The 24097-nt window shown below is 35.5% G+C and overlaps 1 protein-coding gene across 1 annotated transcript in view; it reads right to left on the bottom strand.

The window, feature by feature from the left end:
* Nucleotides 1-20287, bottom strand: part of Cpeb1 (cytoplasmic polyadenylation element binding protein 1) — a 62769-nt gene extending 42482 nt beyond the window's left edge. The window contains exon 1 of the mRNA XM_071607350.1: nucleotides 20119-20287. The gene's annotated coding sequence lies outside the window, so the exon portion shown is untranslated. The remainder of the gene's footprint in view (nucleotides 1-20118) is intronic.
* Nucleotides 20288-24097: the final 3810 nt, after the last annotated feature.

Raw genomic sequence — 24097 nt, 5'->3', positions numbered from 1 at the left:
GGCAAATTTCAAATCTTATATCAGGGGCTCAATGACAAAATGAAATTAGGTTTATAATACAACTGAAATACAATAAGCCACAAAACATTAAAAACAGAAGGGACTTAGACCAATCCACTCATTTCACAGCAGAAACATCCTCCCTAGAATGAATTCCAGAATCCTTAACCCTCGATCTCCGCACAGCCTCTTCCCTCTCTGATAACTGCACTCATTTCTTCTTTAGTCAAAAAGATATAAAATACCTCCATTTGGAAACTGGAACATGCACGCCAAAATGGAAGTAATCCTAACTGTGATGGAGATGCAATCAAGATTGCTCTCAGTAGGGAAGCTCTGGCATTCCAGCAGACGGGCAGGCAACAGGCAGACAAAATTTTTAGAAATTAAACATCATATTCCTTTATTTTTAAGTGAGAAAAGGGCAGAAAAGTTATTTTTGAAGTCTAAGAGGAGCTAGGTAACTTAAAAGCATCACCATAATCTTCAAAACAATCCCATCAAGCAGGAAGACATTATGCATTCTGTAAGTGTTGGGTTCAAAAGGGATAAAGCAATTTGATCATGGTCACACAGCTAACTCTCAGATCTCATTCCAAACCCATGTCCTTTTCCCATGATACCCTGTTTTATAATTTTACATTTTATTGCAAAATTTCATTTTGTTTAGAAGAACCTGGACAATATACAAATATGAGTAAAAGGTAAAAGATCACTTTCGTATTCCTGTAATACACTTCATCCTAAACCCTACTCTCCTCTGAATTAATGGTTGAAGAGATATCCATTCTACACCATTCAATGCAATTATGAATACCTTTTCCAACACTGATACTATCCAACTTTTAAGTTCTGCCAATGTGATCGATAAGGAAAGAATCTAATAAGCAAGAGTGTGGTGTGCTAGGCACTGACTAGGCAGGCAATGGAAACAAGCAAAAACAGCTATAGTTCTTGCCTTTATGGAGTTATAAGTCTAGTGATAGAGATAAGCCAAATAATCATACAAATGACAAAACTATATGTGGGTGAAGTGTTAAAAAGGAATGAGACATGATGTTATGAAAGTACATGAGGGAGCTTCTTAACTGAAAGGGAGAGTTGTGATTAAAATTTACCTGTGTAAGTATATGCTTTTCACCAAGATTGTTAATCTCATTTGTAATGTCCCAGATTATTAGAGAGTTGAAGTATTTTCCCCCAAAGAGTAAAAACAGCCAGGAGATATAAGTTTTCAGTTCATATCCTTTGCCATCTTTTAGCAATTCTTATCATATGGCATTTCCTTTACATTATTATTTTTTAACAAAGTTTATTTCTTGCAGATGCTATGGGTTAATGACAGATTATTATTTTTTTAATATTTATTTATTTTAGTTGACTTTTTATTTATTTATTTATTTTTTATGTGGTGCTGAGGATCGAACCCAGGGCCGCACACATGCTAGGCGAGCGTTCTTTCGCTGAGCCACAACCCCAGAGCCTTCCTTTACATTATTGAGTCGGTATTTATTGTCCTCTACAAGGTTAAGCACAACACTTGGAAAATAATTTGATTACATTTGCTAAGCGCTAGGTAATATTTGAAGCATGTTAAACCCTAGATTCATAGACATCCTAGTTTTAAATCTCATTCTCCTTTAAAAAAAAAAAAAAAGTTTGGGCTGGGATTGTGGCTCAGCGGTAGAGTGCTCACCTAGCACGAGCGGGACCCGGGTTCTATTCTCAGCACCACATAAAAATAAAGGCATTGTGTTGTATCCATCTACACCTAAAAATAAATTTAAAAAATTTTTAAAAAGTTATATTAAAAAATTTGATGTCTCTTGAGTTTTCGTTGGTTTTGGTTCAGTTACATTTTGCCCAGATAGCTGGTAAAAAGCAAAGCTCAACTGGTCTGTATTAAGCTGAATCATATTACTTAGACAAGAATGTATCTATTCATTAGACAAGAATCTAAGGACATAAGTTTAAGGTGGTTTCACAGCTATTCTAAATATGGATTCACAACTACACATACACCTTTATACTTAGGGATACAGAACTGCACAGGTGTGAATTCAAGATGATTACTATTTCTAGCCATCATTAACATTTCAAGAAGTTAAAGTTGTTAGTAAAAGATGTTTGCTGGTATAAATCCATTTAAAAGCATTTTCTCCAAGGGATTTTTATTAGGGATATCAATAAACTTAAAAACTATATATCTTGTTTTAACTTCAACAAAGGAAGCATTCACAACTATATTTAAGGCAATTTGATTTTTCAGTGTACCTGGTAGCTTTCCATTCCAATAGAGGGAGGAAAAAAATTCAACATGGAAAACAAATTCAACAAGAAATTCAACATGGAAAAAGATTAAAAAGAAAGCTGAAAAAAAATCCACTCATAAAGGAAATGGGAATTAAAATGAGAATTCTGCTAGAAGAATCAAAGTTGCAATACTCAGTGGTGATGAGTCATTTGATTAATTTTCTTCTCTACATATATATGGTGAGACAGCACTCTCTCAAACTGTAGAAGGGACTAAAAGAGGACAGCATTTCCACACAACATCAAAAGTTTAAACATTTTAGAACTACTTAACCCCATAACTGTAAGAATCTCTTCTAAATGAATACTAAAATTATAAGAAAGATTTTTCCCATACAGATGTTTGTCACAATGCTAGCAATGGTGAAAAACTGGGAATAGTTGTTTACCTGAAAGGTCTTGCTCTTCACTCAGTTTTTATACTCTTACCCTGGTCTTAAACCAGTTCCCATGTTGCTGGCTACATTGTCATTAAGTTATTCAGCTTAAATATCACTTTCTCAGAGAAATGGCCTTCCCTAAATTGTTTCCCACACACAAGAAATTGATGTAACCACTATCACTATTCTAATCCTTCCCTGTCCTGTCCCACTGTTTATTTTTCATAACACTTAGCATAGTTTTAGATGGTATTGGGCTGGGGATGTGGCTCAGGGGTAGAGCACTTGCCCTAGATTCCAACCCCATTACTACCAAAAACAAAACCAAAACATTAACAATTTTAGATGATATTGTTTGTACTATTCCCCATCATTCTCCTATAGTTACACTCACATGATTCATAGCTTCTCTACAGGACGGCAGGCACTGTGTCTGATCTGCTCACATCTGATTTCATACTACCTAGAACAGCTTGATTAGAGTCAACTAAAAGATCTTTTCCCTCTCCTTATTTTAAAAAAATGGGCTTGTTAGTCTCATTAATACTTTTTTTTTTCTCCCATACTATGGATCGAATCCAGGAACATACTATCTCTGAGCAAGAGTTCCAGCACTCCCCTATCTTTAATTTTACACTGAGAGAGAGTCTCTAAGTTGCCCAGCTGGGCCTTGAATTTGTGATCCTCCTGCCTCAGTCTCCTGAGTAGCTGGATTACGGGCATGCATCACTGTGCCCAGCTTAGTCTCATTAATTCTTAAGAACATTCTAATTTAAGAAAGTCAATCCACTGTTATGCATTGTGAATATTTTTTTCCTCTTGGTCACATATTCATCCATTCAAGTGGAATAACTCAAAGACAGATGCAGTGGTACACACCTGTAGTCTCAACTACTAGAGAAGCTAAAAGCTGAGTGCATGATTTAGACCAGCCTGGGCAACAACCCTGTCTCAACAATTTTTTTTTAATTTTTATATAAAATAAATTGTACAATTCAATAGTTTTTAATATATGTACAATTGTCTAATTGTTAAGTATAATATTTCATCACCTCAAAAAGAAATTCATATATTCGAGTCATCATTCCTATTTCCCTTTAACTTCTCCCTTCTTCCACCCTTAGGAAACCACTAATCTACTTTCTGTATTTATAATTTGCCTTTCTGGACCTTTAACATAAATGGAATCATACAATATGTAATTTTTGGGGTGCCATATGGGGGACTGAACTCAGGGGTGCTGAACCACTGAAACAAAAGGGTCTCTTTTTGAGACCTGGTCTCACTAAGTTGCTTAGGTCCTCATTAAGTTGCTGAGGCTGGCCTCAAACTTACGGTCCTTCTGCCTCAGCCTCCCAAGTTGCTGGGATTATATGTGTGTACCACCACACCTGGCCAGTATGTATTTTTTAAAAATTTTTTAGTTGTAGCTGGACACAATACCTTTATTTTATTTATTTTTATGTGGTGCTGAGGATTGAAGCCAGGGTCTTGCAAGTGCTAGGCAAGCGCTCCACCACTGAGCTCAACCCCAGCCCCAGTATGTGGTATTTTTAAAAAAGCTTTTTAAACCTGGCATGATGTATTTAAGGTTCACCCATGTTGCAACATAAATACATGATTCCTTTTTATACCTAATAAAAAATGTTGATACAATGGAGTGTAATCTACTCTTCATTTGATGGATATTTGAGAGTTGTTTCTGTATTTGGGATGTTATTAATAATGCTATTATAAATGGTCATGTACGAGTTTTTATGTGGAACTATATTTTCATTTCTCTAAAGTATATACCTAGGAATAAATCCTGGGTCATATAGTAACACTATGCTTGACCTTTTGAGTATTGTCAAACTGTTTTCCAAAGCAACTACAACATTTCACATTAACAATGTATGAAAGTTCCAGTTTTTCCACCTTCTAATCAGTCAATGTCACTACTTTTTTAAAAAAAGTATAGCATCCTAATGGATGTGAAGAGGTTTAGTTGTTCAAAGATCGGACCATATGAACAACAACAAAAAGAGGATAATTTATTTCAACAGATTAAGACACATCAAACATATTAAATCCATGAACTCATGGTGAAAATGAAAAAACAATTTGGACAATGATTGATAATATAATAATCTCAGTATTAAGAAATAAAGGGGAAAAAAATCAAGCATTTGCCTTTCCTAAATACTCTATTTTTTTAGGTTAACTAAACAGTTGATGAAAGAAAGTTTTCTTTTGTAAAAATATATCAGCTAATAGCTGAAAGGGAGAATTAGAAATCTATTTGGCAAATGCTAATGTACTAATGCATTAGTAGTTAGTATCTGTGGTTGCTGTTACTTGACAGGCATGTCCAATATCAGTTATAAAGTAGTCTTACTAAAAGTCTCTATATCCACCAGTTAATAGAAAAAACAGGGGACAGAGGGCATGTTAAAAACTGCCATGGGGGCTGGGGATGTGGCTCAAGCGGTAGTGCGCTAGCCTGGCATGCGTGCGGCCCAGGTTCGATCCTCAGCACCACATACAAACAAAGATGTTGTGTCCGCCGAAAACTAAAAAATAAATATTAAAATTCTCTTTAAAAAAAAATAAAAAAAAAACTGCCATGGGAATGCAGCCAATAAAATCAATACTGTAGATATTATACTACAGGACAAATGATCTGGTTTTCTCAACAAATACACTGCAGGAGGCGGGAAAGAGATGGAGGGGGAAAGTGTTAAGTAAAAGTGACTTGAGAAATATCCTACCCCACAAGAATGCCAAAACCAAATAGGGCTCATTTCCACTGAAGCCCAGAAAAATTATAGCATTCAGCACTAGCAAGTATGGGGCAAAACTTGGACTGAATCTTGATGGCAGCACAGCTTTCTTACCCAATTCATTTCAAATAAATTAAAAAAATTTTTTTTTTCCAGAGAGATCTCACTATGCTGTCTAGGCTGGTCTTAAACCTCTGGGCTTAAGTGTGCCTCCATTCTCAGCCTCCTGAGTAGCTAGGACTACAGGAATGTGCCCCTGGGATTAGAGGATCTCTTAAAAAATTCTTATGGATCACACCTTAAAAATATAACATCACTAACCGGTTGAAAATATATGGAAAAAAGTTATGTCATCCTCATACCAACCAAAGAAAGCTGGTATAACTGAAAACACATCAAAGTACTTTAAGGTAGAAACATGAGATATAAAGGAGGGCATCTCATAAATATCCAAAGACCAATCCACAACAAAGACAGAATTCTAAAATTTACTAACCATTTTTCAAAAATCTATAAAGAAATCCCCTCAATAAAAATAAATGCAACAAGAGAGATAATCTAGACTACAATAAAAACTAGACATTTTAATGAATTTCTCTAGTTAATTGATAGAACAAGTAGAATCCCCTCCCTCCCAAAAAAAGAATACATAAGATCTGAAATGTAAAATTAACAAATTTGACCCAACTGACACAATGGAACATAGCATCCAATATCTGTTAGATATACTTTCCTTATAAGTGTACTCAGAACATTTAACAAAGTAGAGCACATGTTGAAACATAAACCAGTCATATGAAAGATGTTCTATGATCATAGTGAAATTAAGATAAAAATACATGAAACAAAAAGACAACTAAGAAGTACCAAATATTTTGAAGCTCAATTACATACTTCTTCAGGAGAATATACTGGATATTAGAAAATATTTTCAACTGATTAATAATTAAAAAGACTTTAAAACTTATTGAATGCACTTAAATCCATGCTTAGAAGGAAATTTATAATCTTTGGTATAGGTACTAGGAATATTAAAAATTAATGATCAGGTGATACCAGTGAAATGGCAAGATAATTAATAATTAATTAATAATAATTAATGGCAAGATAATTAATAATAAAAACCAGTAAAATGTACCATATTAATAGAGGGGAAAAAAAATGGCACATGATCATCTTGATATACACAGAAAAATACTAGACAAAAATACTACACCTTTTTATGATGAAAAACATTCAATAAACTAGGAACAGAAGAAAACATCCTCAACCTGATAAAGGTCTTCTATAAAAAACCCACACCCGACATCATATTAACTGAAAGCTTTCAGCAACAAAACAAGGATGTCGCTCATTCCATTGCTATTCAAAACTGTACTAGAGGTTATAGTGGGGGCGATTTGGCAAAAGAACAAAGAAAAAACCATCTAGATGGAAAGGATGAAGTAAAACTACACTCAGAGACGACGTGACCCTAAATATAACAAATCCTAGGCAATTCACCAAAAAACTACTAGAGCTAATAATGAATTTGGCAAAATGTCAGAATAAAAAAAACAACATACAAAAATCAATTATATTTCTGTACACTAGAAATGACCAATATAAAAATAAAATTAATTGAAACAATTTCATTTATAATAGTATCAGAGAGAATAAAAATACTTATGAAGTGCAAAGTTTATATACTGAAAACTACAAAACATCTTTAAAAGAAACTAAAGTTGAAAGACATCCCATGTTCAGGGGCTGAAAGGATTAATATTGTTAATATATCATGTCTTCAAAATGATCTACAGAGTCAATGCAATGCCTAGCAAGGGATGAACTGCCTTTTCTGATTTTTCTTTTCTGTCTTTTTTTGGCAGAAGTCGACAAGCTGATCTTAAAATTCATATGGAATTTCAAAGGACCCAGAATAAAATCTTTAAAAAAAATAAAGTTAGAAGATTACACATCCAAATTTCAAAACTTATAGTAATTAAAACAATGTAGTACCAACCTAAGGATATACCACTAAATTAAATAAAATTGAGAGGCCAGAAACAAATTCTTAACATTTACAGTCAACTGATTTTTCTATAAGGTCAATGGGGAATTTTTTTTTTCCAAAAAAGGACTTGTGGACAACTGGATATCCACATAAAAAAAGAAGAAAGCCAAAAAATCCCTACCTCACATTATGTATAAAAACATACTCAAATGGATCACAGATTTAACTATAAGAGCTAAAACTGGAAAAAATCTTAGAAAAAACATACGGATAAACCTTTGCAGTACTGAATAAGAAAACGGTTTTGCAGAAATGACACCAAACCAAGTATCAACCAAAGGGCGGAAAAAAGATGAATTACATTCAACAAAATAAAAAAGCTTGTGCTTCAAAGGAGGATTCCATCAAGAAAGTAAAGAGAACACAGAGAATGGAGAAAGTATTTGGAATCTTGTATATGATAAGAATCTAAGCATCGAGATTATATAAAGAACTCATTACAATGACAAAATTAAATTTATTTACTAATAAAATTTTTATCTGAGCTATATTGCACATCAAAATGAATAAATACAAATTTATCATACATTTCAAAATAACCAAGAAAATAAATTTTAGATTTTCTTATCACAAAAATTAAGTATTTGAGGTGATAGATATGTTAATTAGCTTGACTTAATATTCCACATTGTATTGATAAAAATATAACATCACCATATTCCATAAATATACAACAATAATTTGCCAATTTACAAACGAAAACAAAATTTTGGGGAGTGGCAGGCGTGTAGCTCAGTGGTAAAGTGCACACTTAGTATTCTTAAGACCCTAGATTTGATCCCCAGGAGCAAACAAAAGAACAAAAAAAAAAAAACTGAATAAAAAATACATCCAAAAAAATACATACATGACCAATGAACTCAACTTCACTACAGAAATGCATACCAGTGGCTATGCATTGATGTTATTTCTAAGGGGCTGAGGATTTAGCTGAGTGGTAGAGCATCGTACTTTATTGTCAAGTGTATGAGTTTATGTGGAGTTGTGGGATGGAAAAGGTGCTGCTGGCTAAATTACTGAGGAATCTAGTAAATACCTGTACTGCTTCTCTGCATTATCAGGATGGAAGTGGTTGAAAAGCAGCTGCAGATCACAACAGTGTTTTTCCCCTCGTGTCTCCCTTCATATATTGAACAGCATAACTGGATGATACTTTATTTTCAAACTGATCATGCTTATGTTCGCCTTTAGTATTGTTTATTCTGCATTTCCTTTGAACAAACTAATGAATTCCATTTCCTTTTAGTCATATTCTGTTTGATCCATTTAGCTCTTTGAAGACTGTCAGTAGAGCTATGTAGAAAAGTGGTCTGTGGGGATAAATTTAGGTTTTTTTTTAAATGATAGGAGACTATCATGCTAGCACATATGAAGTCCTGAGTTTGATTGCCAGCACTACCCACCCACACAAAACCCACAATGAGATTGTATTTGGACTACTTTTGACTATAACAGACAATAAAATGTGTTGAGATGGGGAAACTCAAACCCTCATACACTGCAGGTAGGAATACAAAATTATATAATTACTTTGGAAAACAGTTTGGCAAATCCCTAAAAATATATTTTCACAAAAAATTGTAGGTATGTGTGTATTCATAATAGCCAAGAAATGGCAACAACCTAAATGTTTGTGAACCGATGATGGATAAACAAAATGTGACACATCTACACAACGAAATATTACTAAATCATAAAAAGGAATGGTGCATCTAGGTTGGTTCCGTTGTTTAGCTACTGTGAATTCAGCTGCTGTAAACATTGATGTGGCTGCATCACTGTATTATGATTTGAAGTTCTTTAGGTATATACTGAGGAGTGGGATAACTGGTCAAATGGTGGTTCCATTCCAAGTTTTCTGAGGAATCTCCAAACTGCTTTGCATGGTGTTGCACCAATTTGCAGTCCCACCAGCAACATATGAGTGTACCTTTTTCTCCACATCCTCACCAACATTGTTACTTGTATTCTTTTTAAGATTTTTAAAAATATTTTTTAGTTGTAGATGGATATACATCTTTATTTATTTTTTGTGATGCTTAAGATCGAACCCAGTGCCTCACACATGCTAGGCAAATACTCTGCTACTGAGCCACAACCCCAGCCCATTACTTGTATTCTTGATAAATGCCATTCTGACTAGGGTGAGATGGAATCTCAGTGTGTTTTTTTTGTTTTGTTTCGTACCAGGGATTAAACTCAGGGGCACTTGATTACTGAGCCACATCCCCAGCCCTATTCTGTTTTTTAGTTAGAAACAGGATCTCACTGAATTGCTTTGCATCTCGCTTTTGCTGAAGCCAGCTTTGAACTTGTGATCCTCCTGCCTCAGCCTCACCAAGCCACTGGGATTATAGGTATGCACCACCACACCCGGCTCAGTGTAGTTTTAATTTGCATTTCTCTAATTGCTAGAGATATTGAACATGTGTTTTTTTTCCCCATATCAGTTCCTTTGCCCATTTACTGATTGGGTTGTTTGTTTTTCACAATAGCTAAGCTACAGAACCAACCTATGTCCCCTCAACAGATGAATGGATAAAGAAAATGTGTTATATACAATGGAATATTACTTTGCCATAAAGAATGAAATTATGGCATTTGCTGGTAAACAGACGGAAGTGGAGACTATCATGCTAAGTGAAATAAGTCAACCCCCCAAAAACAAAGGCCGAACCTTCTCTCTGATGTGAATGTTAACACACAATGGGGAGGACAAAAGTTCACTGGATTAGACAAAGGGGAATGAAGGGAAGGAGGGGGGATGAAATAGGAAAGACAGTAGAATGAATAGGACATAACTTTCCTATGTTCATATATGAATACTCAAATCAGTGAAACTCCAAATCATGTACAACCACGAGAACGGGATCCTAAGTTACACTCCATAATGTAGTGGAATATGTGTAAACACACTCTACTGTCATGTATATCTAAACAGAATAAAAAAAGAAATAGTATACAGATTTATGGTTTAACACGAAGCTTAAAAACACTGCTAAAAGAAGCCAGATACAAAAGACCACATAGTAAATTATTTCATTTGTATGAAATATTCAGAGTAGACTACTTTGGAGAGACCAAAAGCAAGATTAGTGGCTGCCAGGAAATGGGAAAATGACATAGGGGAATGATGGCTAATGGGTATGAGGTTTCTTTTGGAGGTGATTAAAATGTTCTGGAATTAGTAGTGACAGTGTCACAATTTTGTGAACTTATTAAAATCCACTGATTTTACACTTTTAAATGGTGAATACATTGTATGTAAATTTTGTATCAATCAAAAGGTCAATGCTCTAAAAAATTTCCACCTCAAAATGTTTGAGAAAACAGTAAATTAGACCCAAAGAAAGCAAAAGAAGAATAAAAAAATCAATGGTATAAAAATATTATATACTAGAACAAAGAGGGGAATCAAAGCCAAAATTTTAAAAGATCAGTAAATCAGATAAGGGGAAAAAAAAGCAGCACACTACCAATGTCAAGTATACTGGTAATTCTAAACATCAGAAGAGGCCATTACACTTCTCAGAAGAAGTTATGCATTCGATCAACAAATATATAAAAAAAAAAGTTCATCTCTAGTGATTAGAGAAATGCAAATCAAAACTACTCTAAGATTTCATCTCATGCCAGTCAGAATGGCCATTATCAAAAATACAGACAACAATAAATGTTGGCAAGGATGTGGGGGAAAAGGTACACTTATACATTGCTGGTGGGACTACAAATTGGTGCAACCAATCTGGAAAACATATGGAGATTCCTTAGAAATCTTGGAATGGAACCACCATTTGACCCAGTTATCCCACTCCTCGGTATATACCTAAAGGCCTTCAAATCAGCATACTACAGTGATGCAGCCACATCAATGTTTATAGCAGCTGAATTCACAGTAGCTAAGCTATGGAACCAACCTAGATGCTCTTCATTAGAATGGATAAACTGTGGTATATACACACAATGGAATATTCCTCAGCATTAAAAGAGAACAAAAATTATGGCATTTACAGGTAAGTGGATAGAGTTGGAGAATATCACGCTAAGCAAATAAGCCAATACCAAAAAAACCAACACCAAATGTTCTCTCTGATAAGTGGATGCTGATCCATAATTGTGGGGGGAGCATGGGAAAAATGGAGGAACTTTGATTGGGCAATGGGGAGGGGAGATGGGGGCAGGAAAGATGGTGGAACAAGATGAACATCATTACCCTCAGCACATTAAAACAAATAAATAAAAGTTAAATTCTTTTTTTTAAAAAAAAAAGGATTAATAAACATATCCATCATTCCCTGAAGTTTCTTCATGCCCCTTGTCTTTCCCACCTATCCCTGGGGTTCTTACCCTAGGCAACCACGGCATTGCTTTCTGTCACTAAAGTTAGTAGGCATTTTCTAGAATTTGGTGCAAATGGAATTATATAATATAGACTCTCTTTGGTCTGGCTTCTTTCACTGACCATAATCATGTTGAGATTCACCGATGTTGTAGCATACTACTCAGCAATATTCATTTGTATGGATATACTATAATTCGTTTATCCATTCACCTGTTCACATCTGGGTTGTTTTCAGTTTGGGGCTCTTATAAGTAGACATTTGTGTATAAGTTTGTGTATGGATAAATTCAGAAGAAATTAAAGCGTCTAACTAATGCCACTCAAAACTGCTAAGTAATCAAAACCAAGAAGATTCGAAGAAACTGATGGGATCTATAAGAGCCTAATAAATAGTGATAACTAAATGTTAAATGATATTCTGAATGAGATCCTGGCACAGAAAGAGGACATTAGGTAAAAAGTAAGGCATCCAAATAAAATATTGACTACAGTATCAACCTGGATTCATTAGGTATGACAAACTCACCATATTAAGATAAGGTGTTAGCAAAAGGGAAAACTTCATGAAGGATACATTTGAAGTCTGTAACTAAGTTTTCTACAAATCGAGAACTACTCTAAAAGTAAAAATTCACCCTTAAAATATCTAAGAATCAGGCTGGAGTTGCCTAGTACATGTGAGACACTGGGTAGATCCTCAGCACCACATAAAAATAAATAAATAAATAAATAAGGTATTGTATCCATCTACACCTAAAAAAAATTAAAAATCCAAGAATCATTGAGTCATATGGTAGGTAAACATTTAAACTTTTTAATAACATGCCAAACTGATTTCCTAATATCTGTACCATTTTGCATTCCTACCAGCAATGTATGGAAGTTCCAGCTCTCCCATTTTTGCCAATTCTTGGAAGGTTTGTCTTCCTAATTTTAGACATTCTAATAGGCATGTACATTGTTAACTTTGGTGTATATTTCACTTATATGCATAGATACAGGTGATTATATACAGAAATCTATATGTATATGTTGTGAGTATGTATATATATTTTTTTCAAAAAAGATCAGACTTTGGTTCTTGCAGCTGCCCAAATCCAAATTTATCCAATCAGCCTTCAAAAGCTATACAGATCAACAAAAGCAATAAAACTACTCTCAGAAATACTGTGATCTTCATTTGGATGTTAACAAGTACCCAATTGTCCTAAACCTGCTTACCCAGTTTTAGAGCCCACCCAAGAGGACTGCCAGACAGCAAAGAAAAAAGAAAGACCCTAAAAAATATCAAAATCTATTTACATGGAAATGCAAAGGTCTAAGAAAAGCCAAGAATTACTATCAACTATCAAAACCAATTATAAAGCTATAGTAAGACATAAGGACAGATATGCAGATCAATGGAGAAAACAGAATATTCTGAAACAGATATGCACTATACTATGCACATTCGGTTTATGAGAAAGGAGACACAGTAGTGTGATTAAAAAGGAATTTTCACCCCTGAATGCTGCTAGGTCAACTGGTTATCCACACACAGAGAACAAAATGGATCTTGACTTTCTACCTTGCACCATGCAAAACTAAATTTCAGATGGGTTGCAAATCTAAGTATATAAGGTAAAGTATATTACCTTCATGACCTTGGAGTAGGAAAACATTTCTTAAACAGGACACAGAACATTTAAATAAAATGGAAAAGATCAGTAAATTGTTCAATTCAAAGTCAAAATTTCTCTTATTCAAAATATATCACTGAAGAATATAAATGAACACTGGGCATGCACACCTGTAATCCCAGCGGCTCAGGAGGCTGTGAGGCAAGAGGATCACAAGTTCAAAGCCAGCCTTGGCAAAAGCAAGGCACTAAGCAACTAGTGAGACCCTGTCTCTAAATAAAATACGAAATAGGGCTGGGGATATGGCTCAGTATTCAAGTGCCCCAAGTTCAATCCCTGGTACCCTCCCCAAAATAAAAAAGAAAGAAACAACAACAACAAAAAGAATATAAATGCTGGTGGTATGGACCTGTAGCTAACAGCTGCTCAAGAAGCTGAGTGTAGGAGGATCATTGGAGTGTGAGACCAGGGGCTGGGCAAAATGGTGAGACTCCATTTCAAACAAATACAAAAAGCATAAAGGCAAACCAGTGATTGGGAGATTGGCAGAAAATATACTGGAAGAAAATATTTGTAACATACATTTCATACACAGAACTCCCAGGCTTTAAATGCATATTTTAAACGCATACTTAAGTAATATTTAAGAAAACAAAATAACACAATTCCAGTGCTGTACATGTTGACAATGACAAAAATAAAACCATTTTGATGGTTTAAAAAAACCTCAGAATTCATGTGCAGAATATATAATGAACTACTATAATTAGAAAAAAAGTAGATAACTCTAGAAGAATGAATGCAAGACCTGAAGAGGCACTTCAGGAAAGAAGATAACCAAAGGTCAATAAACATTTAAAAATGCTCAATTTCATTAGTAATTAGGGAAATGAAAAACTACAATGGAGATACCACTACATACTAACCAAAATGATCAAAATGAAGAAGACAATTTCAGTTGTTAGTAAGGATGTGGAGTATCCCAAGCTTTCACATATTACTTCAAGTGCAAACTGGTATAACTGCTGTGAAAAACTGGCACCCCTTAAAAGCCTGCCCTATGACCCAACAATCCCTCTTCTAGGAATATACCAAACAGATAGAAATTCATCAAAAGACATGCTTATAACAGCACTACTAATAATGGCCCCAAACTGTGGAATACCCAAATGCCTATTAACAAAATAAATGAACATTCATCTATATTCATATAAGGGGATATTATATAGCAATGATCCACAACCACTGGTTGTAATATAGGTGAAATCTTTTTAATATGGGTGAATTTCATAGCTAATGAGTATGTATTGGTGATTCTATTTATACAAGTTCAAAATAATCTATGCAATTAGACATTAGTATGGTGATTATCCTTCATCTGAAAAAGATGTAAGGAGGGCTTCTGATAAATTGTTAATTTTTGGCTCTTTTTAAAAAATATTTATTCTTAAGCTTTAGGTGGACACTATATTTTTATTTTACATTTATGTGGTGCTGAGGATCAAACCTGGTGCTTGTGCATGCTAGGTGAGCACTCTACCATTGAGCCCTAATTTTTGCCTCTTTATGTGAGTGGTTACAAAAGATGTGTTCAGTATATGAAAATTCAATGCAATACACTTATATTTGCATACTTTTCTGTATGTACAAAATGTGTGTGAGAAAGAAAGAAAATAATGTACCTTTTCAAATAAAACTGTATTTTTCTGGTTCTTATAAGAAATTGGTAGCAATCTGTTAACACTTCAATAAAAAGTCATACTTTTTATTATGCTTAAATAAAATGTTAAATCTTTATCACTTAACTGTTAAAGTCATATATTAATGTTCCACAAAAATTTTCTGTTTTGTCAGAAGCTAGACTTGCTGAGAATAATTTCAATCACCTCATTACCTGGGACAAAATGATTAAACTCAATTTTGGAATAACTTTATGGATAATTTAATGATGACAACTGTTTATGATCCTGTAGAATAAAAAAGGAAACCAGAAATTCAGTATCAGGCTACAATTTTACAATTATTTTTGTCTCAAACTTTAGCAGACCATTTAGATATAAATACTGACTATGCTCGGTTTGAGAAAGTTGGAGCTCCTTGCCTATGATATGCACTTCCCATGTGTATCATACTTCAGGTAAATCAAAACAAAACCTTTAAAATCAGTCTTAAATCTTACTTTGAACTACTTTGGCTAATCAATCCCTTTTAACTGGTTACTAAGAAGTCTCATCTTAGTGAGTTAACATGAAATTTTTTTCGCCAGTTGGTGCCCCCAGCCATCCTATAGATTAAACGGCCCTAACTCATCTAGCAGTTAAATGATATCTTACCATACCCTTTATAGATAGTTACTAAAACTTACTTCTAATACTTTTATCACCTATCATTTACAGCTCATTTCCACCCTTCCCCATAATTCAACAGATTCATGCTTTAAGGACAGAGAATGTGAAGAGGCCCTCTAGGGTGGCAGGTAACCTCATAAGAAATGGGTACATCCCAACTACACTGTTGATTGAGTAGGAGATGCATACCTGGCCTGGTCTTTCAGCCCCACACCAGCTCCCACAACCCCTCATGCAACATGGGCTCTTTTCTTAGTGGGATAATAATTAAAAAGTTCAGACCTTTTGCAGATCTTTCCTGAACCATAGGTCATAACTTTCTTGTGTATCAACTGGGGGAATTCAGAAAACCCCAGCTACCCTATTCTGTCCCACCACATTTCTCAATTCATCTTTACTCAGTTGGGCAGATAACAAATTTGCTGTCCAAACAGGTTTGACCTTGCCTTTCTCCTGGAAGCACCTACAATCTATAAACATGCTTCATACTTCTCCTGAAAGAGACTCCCCTTGCTTGGCTTGCAGGGGGAAGTAGCATCCACTTTACTCTCCTCTTATTAAAAGGATGGGAATCACTTCAATTGCTGTCCTCCCTATGTGGTCTTCTTATACTGTGCAGTGCAGATCAGGGAAGGGCTGCAATGTTTGTGGCAGGAGAAACTATCTGTTCTCACTTTGTTTTTGTGGTGCTGGGGATCTAAGGGTCTCTTGATGAGCCACACCCAGAGCTGGCCCCACTTCTTAAGGGTTTTCATCACGCCACAGGTCACTTAACTTATTCTCAGCTTTGGGCTCTCATAGCCAATTCTAGGGAAACAAAAAAAAAAATCTACTCAATATCCAGCTATGCCAAAATAATTATAGTTATCTTTAAAGATATTTCAAATGTTCTGCTCTCAAAACTGTTTCCCAGTACCCTAAGCAAACTCTCTCCACTTGATTCTGTCACATCAGTTTTCCAAAAAACAGTTGGTCAACTGATTTTTTTTGCTGCTCCTGTTGTTGTTCAGTGCTAGAAACTGAACCCACAGGCGCTCTACCACTGAGCTAAATTCCTAGCCCTTTTTTGAGACAAGTCTTACTAATTGCCCAGACTGGCCTTGAACTTCTGATCTTCCTGCTTCGGACTCCGGAACTGCTGGAATTACACGTGTATACCACCACACCTTTCAAGCACATATTTCTGTTGTCACTTTCACTGCACAGTATGTCTTGAAATATTTTATCATAGCTAGCATACAGCCTTGCAAGTAACTTACACTCAACTGCTCAAATGGGAGAAAAAAACAGACAACTTCTGCAAAGTTAAATTTACCTATGTGAAACAAGTTAACTGTGCCATGTAAATTCTGACAGATGACCAAGTATGAACAAAATGTTAGCAAGACAGTAATAAAGAAGAACTTTTACCTTGTGCCAGAGCCTAGGAAAGAAATTAAGTGGGATCAATGCAAATAGCAATATAAAACACTGTGTTCAAAAGATACCATTTTTTAAAATTTTTATTATAAAATCTGTATTATAGAAGAATTAGTGAGGGAAAGTACACAGGGGGGAAAAAACAGTCCATAACAACTTCACTGTTACATGTAAATCCCTCTAGTCTTTTTTCTATTCATATGTATATCCTTAAGGCCAAACTGTTTGCTTTTTTCATAGCAGATACTGTGATTATCTTTCTTTGCCATTAAGTAGTCTTCTACGAACATCATAATTAGTGGTGCAGAAAAGCCCACTGCATGGCTGTGCTATGATTTCCTTAACCTGCTGATGCTGAATTCTCCTTAGTTATAATGCTGCCATAAACAATATTGTTCTTAAATTTTTACAATTCTGATCATTTTAAACAAAATTATTTTCATTGTTGTTGTTGCAGATGGACACAATACCTTTATCTTATTTATTTATTTTTTTGGATTGAACCAGTGCCTCACATGTGCTAAGCAAGCACTCTACCACTGAGCTACCACCCCAGCCCAACAAAATTACTTTTGATCAAGTTGTTTCTTAAAAATCTTCATGAAAAAATTTTCCCTAGTTAACCACAACAGTGGCATTTCTGCAGCCTGGTCCTTAGAGGATTTTTGCTGGAGAAACGCAGGGAATTTTCTGTAGGTCAGGCATTCCTGTCACCACACAAGAACAAAGGCCCATAGCCCTGAGTTGACATTTTCAGGAGGGAGGTAGAAAGCGTGCTAACCATACAGAAGGGCTAGGCCTATAGATAAAAAGGACTTGAAGGCAGCTTCCTTGACAGGAATTGTAATCCTGGAGCTCCCTTAAATCTGCAGTCTTACCTTTGCATCTAAGCCCCATAAGAAATCTGTGAAGCAGGTCAGGCAGGTATCTTTCTGAACTACAGGTAGGAAAACTGATCTCTTCAGACCTGAGAAAGGTCTGAAGAACCTCTTCCTTGTAGTTTGGCTGGCCGCTGACCTTAGAAGTATTATGAGAATACTCTCTCCAGAGTCTGACATTTCACCAGTGAGACCACTGGGCTCCCTAGCCAACTGCCAACATACAATCACTCCTGCAAGTTCTTTGCTCATTAAACATAGATCTTGTCCCATTAAGACAACATAGCACTAGTTAAAACATACTTTCCTATAAAATAGAAAGGTTTCTATGATGTCTGAAGTAATCCAGTTTAAGCCACTGTTGAGGTGGGGAACGAACCCAGGGCCTTGAGATGCTAAGTACATGCTCTACTACTGAGCTACCTCCCCAGTCCAAATGTCATTCTTATTGGGATGTAATATATGCAATTTTCTCAGACAAGAAAAATGGAACACATATTTGAACCAGGAAGACTAACTAAATACCTGAATTTTAAACTTGGCATAAGCTAACAGAGTAAAGCTCATTACTTACATCATACATATACTCTTTTTTGGAACTTAGAAAAGTCAAGCCCCCAACCCTTCGGTGGTATGCCCCTTTCTCATGTGCCTTCTCATAGAATTTAATTTTTTTAAAAAACATTCTATAGATGGAACACATGGGTCTTTTTTTTTTTTTGTACCAAGGATTGAGCCCAGGGTGCTCAACCAATAAACCATAGCCCCTTATTTTTTATTTTGAGATAGGGTCTCACTAGGTTACTTAGGGCCTTGCTAAATTGGTAAAGTTGGTTTTGAACTTGCAACCCTCTTGCCTTAGCTTCTCAAGCTGCTGGGATTGCAGGTGTGTGTCACCATGCCCCACTTAGTCTCCTTAAAGAGACTCTTTCAAATATGAAGCTACTTAATGATCACACATTCCCAGCCATCTTTGTGAGAATTACTTCCAAGGCTAAGTTAAAAACTAAATCAAAAGTAATTATCAGTCTTTGTACTGAGAAAACTCGCTGCTGCCAAATTTTTCAAGGTCCATTTTAAAAATTAAAAATATATTCTTTCATCTAAAATAATAGAAAACATTCCATCAACATTCTTATAACATGTTGCAACTCCCACTAAAACTACTGAACACTGTCAGAACATTCACATTTCTTAGGAAAGAATCTGCCCTCTCCCTCCACTATCTGTGCAGTATCTCATATACTATAAAATTAGATGCCTACTGACCTGTACTCATGTTTAAAAAGCTATTAAAGCATTCAAGAGCTACACTGTTCAACATAATAGCCACTAGTCACATGTGGCCAGCGAGCACCTGGAATAGTTGGTTTTGTTTTATGCTGTTTAGTGTAGAACACATACTGGATTTTGAAGTCTTAGTACTAATTAAAAGATACAACTTGGGCTGGGGATATAGCTCAGCTGGTAGAGTGCTTGCCTCACATGCACAAAGCCATGGGTTCAATCCTCAGCACCACAAAAAAATAAAAAATAAAAATAAAATGAGTGTGACATATATTTTTTAAAAAAGATACAACTTTTATACTAGTTGTATGTTGCCATGGCAATATTTTGTACATGTTGGACTAAATAAATTCATTTAATCTGTTTCCTTTTACTTTTTTAATATGGCTAATAGAAAATCTATAACGTGTGATTCACATTATATTTTTGTATGGGATTCGCATTATATTTTTGTACGTAAGTACTCTTGTTACTTTGGCCTATCCTTTTCCCTCAATCTTCATATGCATCATAAAATAGATTTCTATATTTTGATCATAAGCAGTCTTCACCCAGAGCAGAATCCAATCCAATCCAAAAAGCAAACTGTAAGAACAAGTGCTACCAGAAACCCAATATCATTCTCCAAGGCTTCCCAAGGAAGCGCTCCTACATGTACTGCCTAGAAGCAGTTCTGTTTATAAACCTAGCACACCCAAGTTTTCAAATCTAAATCACCTGGCAAATGATCATGAATTCCTCGGTTTAAGGGTGTAGTGCAGACTCTACTGAAATCCAGAGAATTGTCCAATATGGCATTTATCCTTCGAAAAATATTGGCATTGCTACACGTGGAGAGTGCAGGCGCTTCCTGGTTGTCCCAGCAATCTTTTATCCTTCCCACTTCTTCTTCCTGGACACAGAGAAAAAATACTTAGGTTTCCTACACTCCTTTATGGTAAACACAGAGACACTGTACTGCCCCCTCATAAGTTAAAGTAAAAAGGGCTTGAGTTTCTTAACTCTGTAGTAAAACACTAAACAAGTGTTTACTATGAACAAAGTACTCAGAGAACTGTAATAGCATTAACCAAAATATGAAGATCTCAGAAACTTCCTAGTCAAATGGGATACGTAGGAATTCACATGACAAGTTAGCAGCAGCATAAGTTACACAACTAGACAGACTTGATTCAAATATTGGGGGGGTATATGTATACACTGGAACATTGTTTGACATACAGGAATGCAGTACTGAAAGCTACAACATGGATAAACCTCAAAAACATTATACTAAGCAAAGAAATCAGTAACATAATACATGTCACTGCATAATGGTCACCACTAAATAATTGTCCCAGTTTTTTTTTCAGTTCAAAGACTTCTTTATACTCTTTCATCATGTAATTATTATATGGTATAATTCCATTCACCATGCCACTTAAAAGGTAAACAGAGCAGCAATGTATTCACCAATGACATATGGATGTGCATTCGTCTTCTCCTGCCCAGCCAGCCATGAGCCTAGAATTCTCAGTCCATGGTGACTGTCAGTGACCAACTTTTGTGATTTGTTTAGAGTGCTACAGTACTAAAAGTACTGTCACTCAATTCAATGAGGAGCAGTAAGCCCAGGGGAGCAGGTATATAGCAAAGCTGCCAAGAGTAAGTCATGTGATATGGTAAGACTCACATCTTTCCATGATAACTAAACCATATAGTTCATCTGCCAGCAATACATTATTAACAGGTGAAGTATTTCTTTTTTATTATGGGTCAATATAAAAACTATTCTGTAGGCTTCAAGATGAAAATGATTATGGTTCACTGAACAGCTTGGAAATACCTGTGGAAAGAGATTTCATGGAATGAAAAATTCTTTTTAAAAAAGGCTTCACATAATGGTCATGCCCCACTTTTTTGCAAAAAAAAAAAATGGCATAAAATCTGTAATGATTATGTGGTAAATATGGTACATGTTATGAATTCATTTAAATAAAATACCCAAAAAAACTGAAGATAGCAGTGTGACATAACTGTCCTATGTACAAATATGAGCACATCAAAGTGGAATCTCACAGTCATATACCTCCACAAGAAATTAATTTTAAAAAATAACTATGGGTAAATGAAAGATAAAAAGAGAGAAAGAAGCAGGATGTAGGGAAAGGGAAGGAGAGAGGTACTGGGGTCAGAATTAAAATAAGATATATACCATGCTCTGTAATTATGTCAAAATGGATTCTACTGTCATGTATAACTATAAAGAACCAATAAAATAAAATTTTAAAAATGAAATGTAAGACAGTTGGGCATAGTTGCGTATGATTAATCTTAACTTGGGAAGTTGAGGCAGGAGGACACCATGTTCAAGGCCAGCCTGGGCAACTTAGCAATACACTGTCTCAAGAGAAATATTAAAATAGGGCTGGGGATGTGGTTCAGTAGTACAGTACTCCTGGATTCAATTGCCAGTACCAATAGATACAAAGATAAATAATAAGGAAATCTAAAGATTACTTGCCCAGGGCTGGAGGGATGATTAGGGGGCAGTGGCTTATGAGTAAAAGGTTCCTTTTTGAGGCAACAGAAATATCCTAAAATTACATTATGGTGATAGTTGCACAGCTCTGTAAATATACTAAAAATAACCAATGAATTAATGTTGAAAGGTGAATTTTATGATGCATAAATTATATCTTAATACAACTATTTAAAAATTTTTGCTTCTACTATTTATTAACTATGTTATATCAGGTATTTAAACCTTGTGCCTTGGTTTCCCCATTTGTGAAATGGGAAAAGGGCACCCACAACTTTTTCATGACATGTATAAAGCATTTAGCCTGGCACCTGCCATACAGTAGCCATTATTTTTACATCTGAAGATATAATTATAAGAGAGGATGGGGTAAGCATCAAGCAACTCATGATGTTAAGATAGGAGGATCACAAGTTCAAGGCCAGCCCAGACAACTTAGCCATACCTGGTCTCAAAGTAAAAAAAAAATAAAAAGGGCTGGGGGGTATAGTTTAGTGGTAGAGACAGCCTGTCTAGCATGCTCAAGACCCTAATTTAACCCCTGGTACTGACCAAAAAAAAAAAAAAGTACATACAACTATTTACTGGCATAAGACATGTAAAACATTAACGAGAAGAAAAAAAAAAAAAAACTCCAAGATACAGAATCATGAATTAAACCGTATGGAAAACTGTTATTTTGGTTTTATCTTAATACCACTGCTATCCACCATGTGCCCAAAGACATACATTCTTCATTCTTCATTTCTCTCACTTTCCACATTCATTCCTGACATTGTAAATAGTGAAACACTGGTGGGACAGACTGAATTTTCTAAGGGGAGTCTGCTTTACCAAATCTGATCATTCCCAATTATCTTGGGGAAAACAAATAGAAAGCAGACCAAGTAAAGAAACTGACACTTATCTGACAGCTGGTCTCATTAAAAAAAAATAAGCCTGATATCACTTTGTTTAGCTTTTTAAAGTCCAGGTAAGCATGAGAAATGACCAAATGCATTTACAATTCATCAACTTTGCAGGAAGACTTTAGATGCACAACTTGAACCCCAAACTGGTATTCTTTGCAAGCCCTGAGGATAACCAAAATATCATTTAATCTTGTTTTCCCAAACCCTCTGAAAGGTACCATTATAAGGCCCTTTTTTACAACAGTTCATTTCTAAGATGATTCTCAATTTCACTAAAGTAATTTTATAAAGGCTAAGATGCAAGAATTTAGTCCACAATTTTTTTTTTTTTGGTACTGGGGATTGGACCTAGGGGCACTCTGTCACCGACCTATATCCCCAGCCCTTTTTATTTTTGAGTCAATGTCTGGCTAAGTTGCCTGGGCTGACCTCCAACTTGGTGTCCTCCTGCCTCAGCCTCCCCAGAAGTTTGAATTACAGGTGGGTGCCACCGGCTTTGGTCTGCAGATCTTAAGGCTATGTGCCTCGTTTATTCACTGACTAATAAATATTAACCAATTGTCTGCTATCTACAGTGAGCACCACAAAGGTCAGGAGATTTAAAGAATCAAAACAGTTTTGAAATTGGGACAAGGAACTAAGAACTGATTGTGTTGTAAACAACCACACTACAAGCTACAATGTGCTGTAAAAATATGTTGTCTGCTGGGCCAAGGTGGCTAGAAGTGGCTCCTGGAAGTGGGGAAAAGAGGAAGGTCTGAAGAATATAGACAGTAAAGAGGCATTAGAGTGTTCCAGTGTGGCATAGCATTAGGTATAGGAGTAAAGAACGACACTGGAAAGGCAGCCTGATATGCCAGGTTAAGGAGTTAGTTAGCATTGTTTTACAGATCAGAGATTACCAAATTGTTAAAAGCTCCTTAAAAGGAGAAATGACCAAATGCATTTACAGTTTATCAACTTTGCAGGAAGATTTTCGCGCGCGCACGCACACACACACACACACACAAAAAAAAAAAATTTACTTATTATAAAAGAAGTATTGTATATGTGGATTCCCAGATCCTGGCCACATCTGAAATCAAGTAAATGACTACTGTATGTAAGTCTTAGGAGACTATCCACAAAAATAGGAGAGATGAGAGAAGGACCGGTGAGAAAAGTGTCATAGTAATCTAGGAGCAAAGGCAGATTTAGAGGCCTTCTGGAAAAAATTTATTCCTCAGGAAGGTCTGAAAACCTTACCTCAAACAGCCTGAAAAAA

The sequence above is a fragment of the Marmota flaviventris genome, chromosome 2 (assembly GCF_047511675.1).
Source record: "Marmota flaviventris isolate mMarFla1 chromosome 2, mMarFla1.hap1, whole genome shotgun sequence".
Classification (NCBI taxonomy): domain Eukaryota; kingdom Metazoa; phylum Chordata; class Mammalia; order Rodentia; family Sciuridae; genus Marmota; species Marmota flaviventris.
The sequence above is the reverse complement of the archived record's forward strand: the minus strand, read 5'-3'. Positions and strand labels throughout refer to the sequence as shown.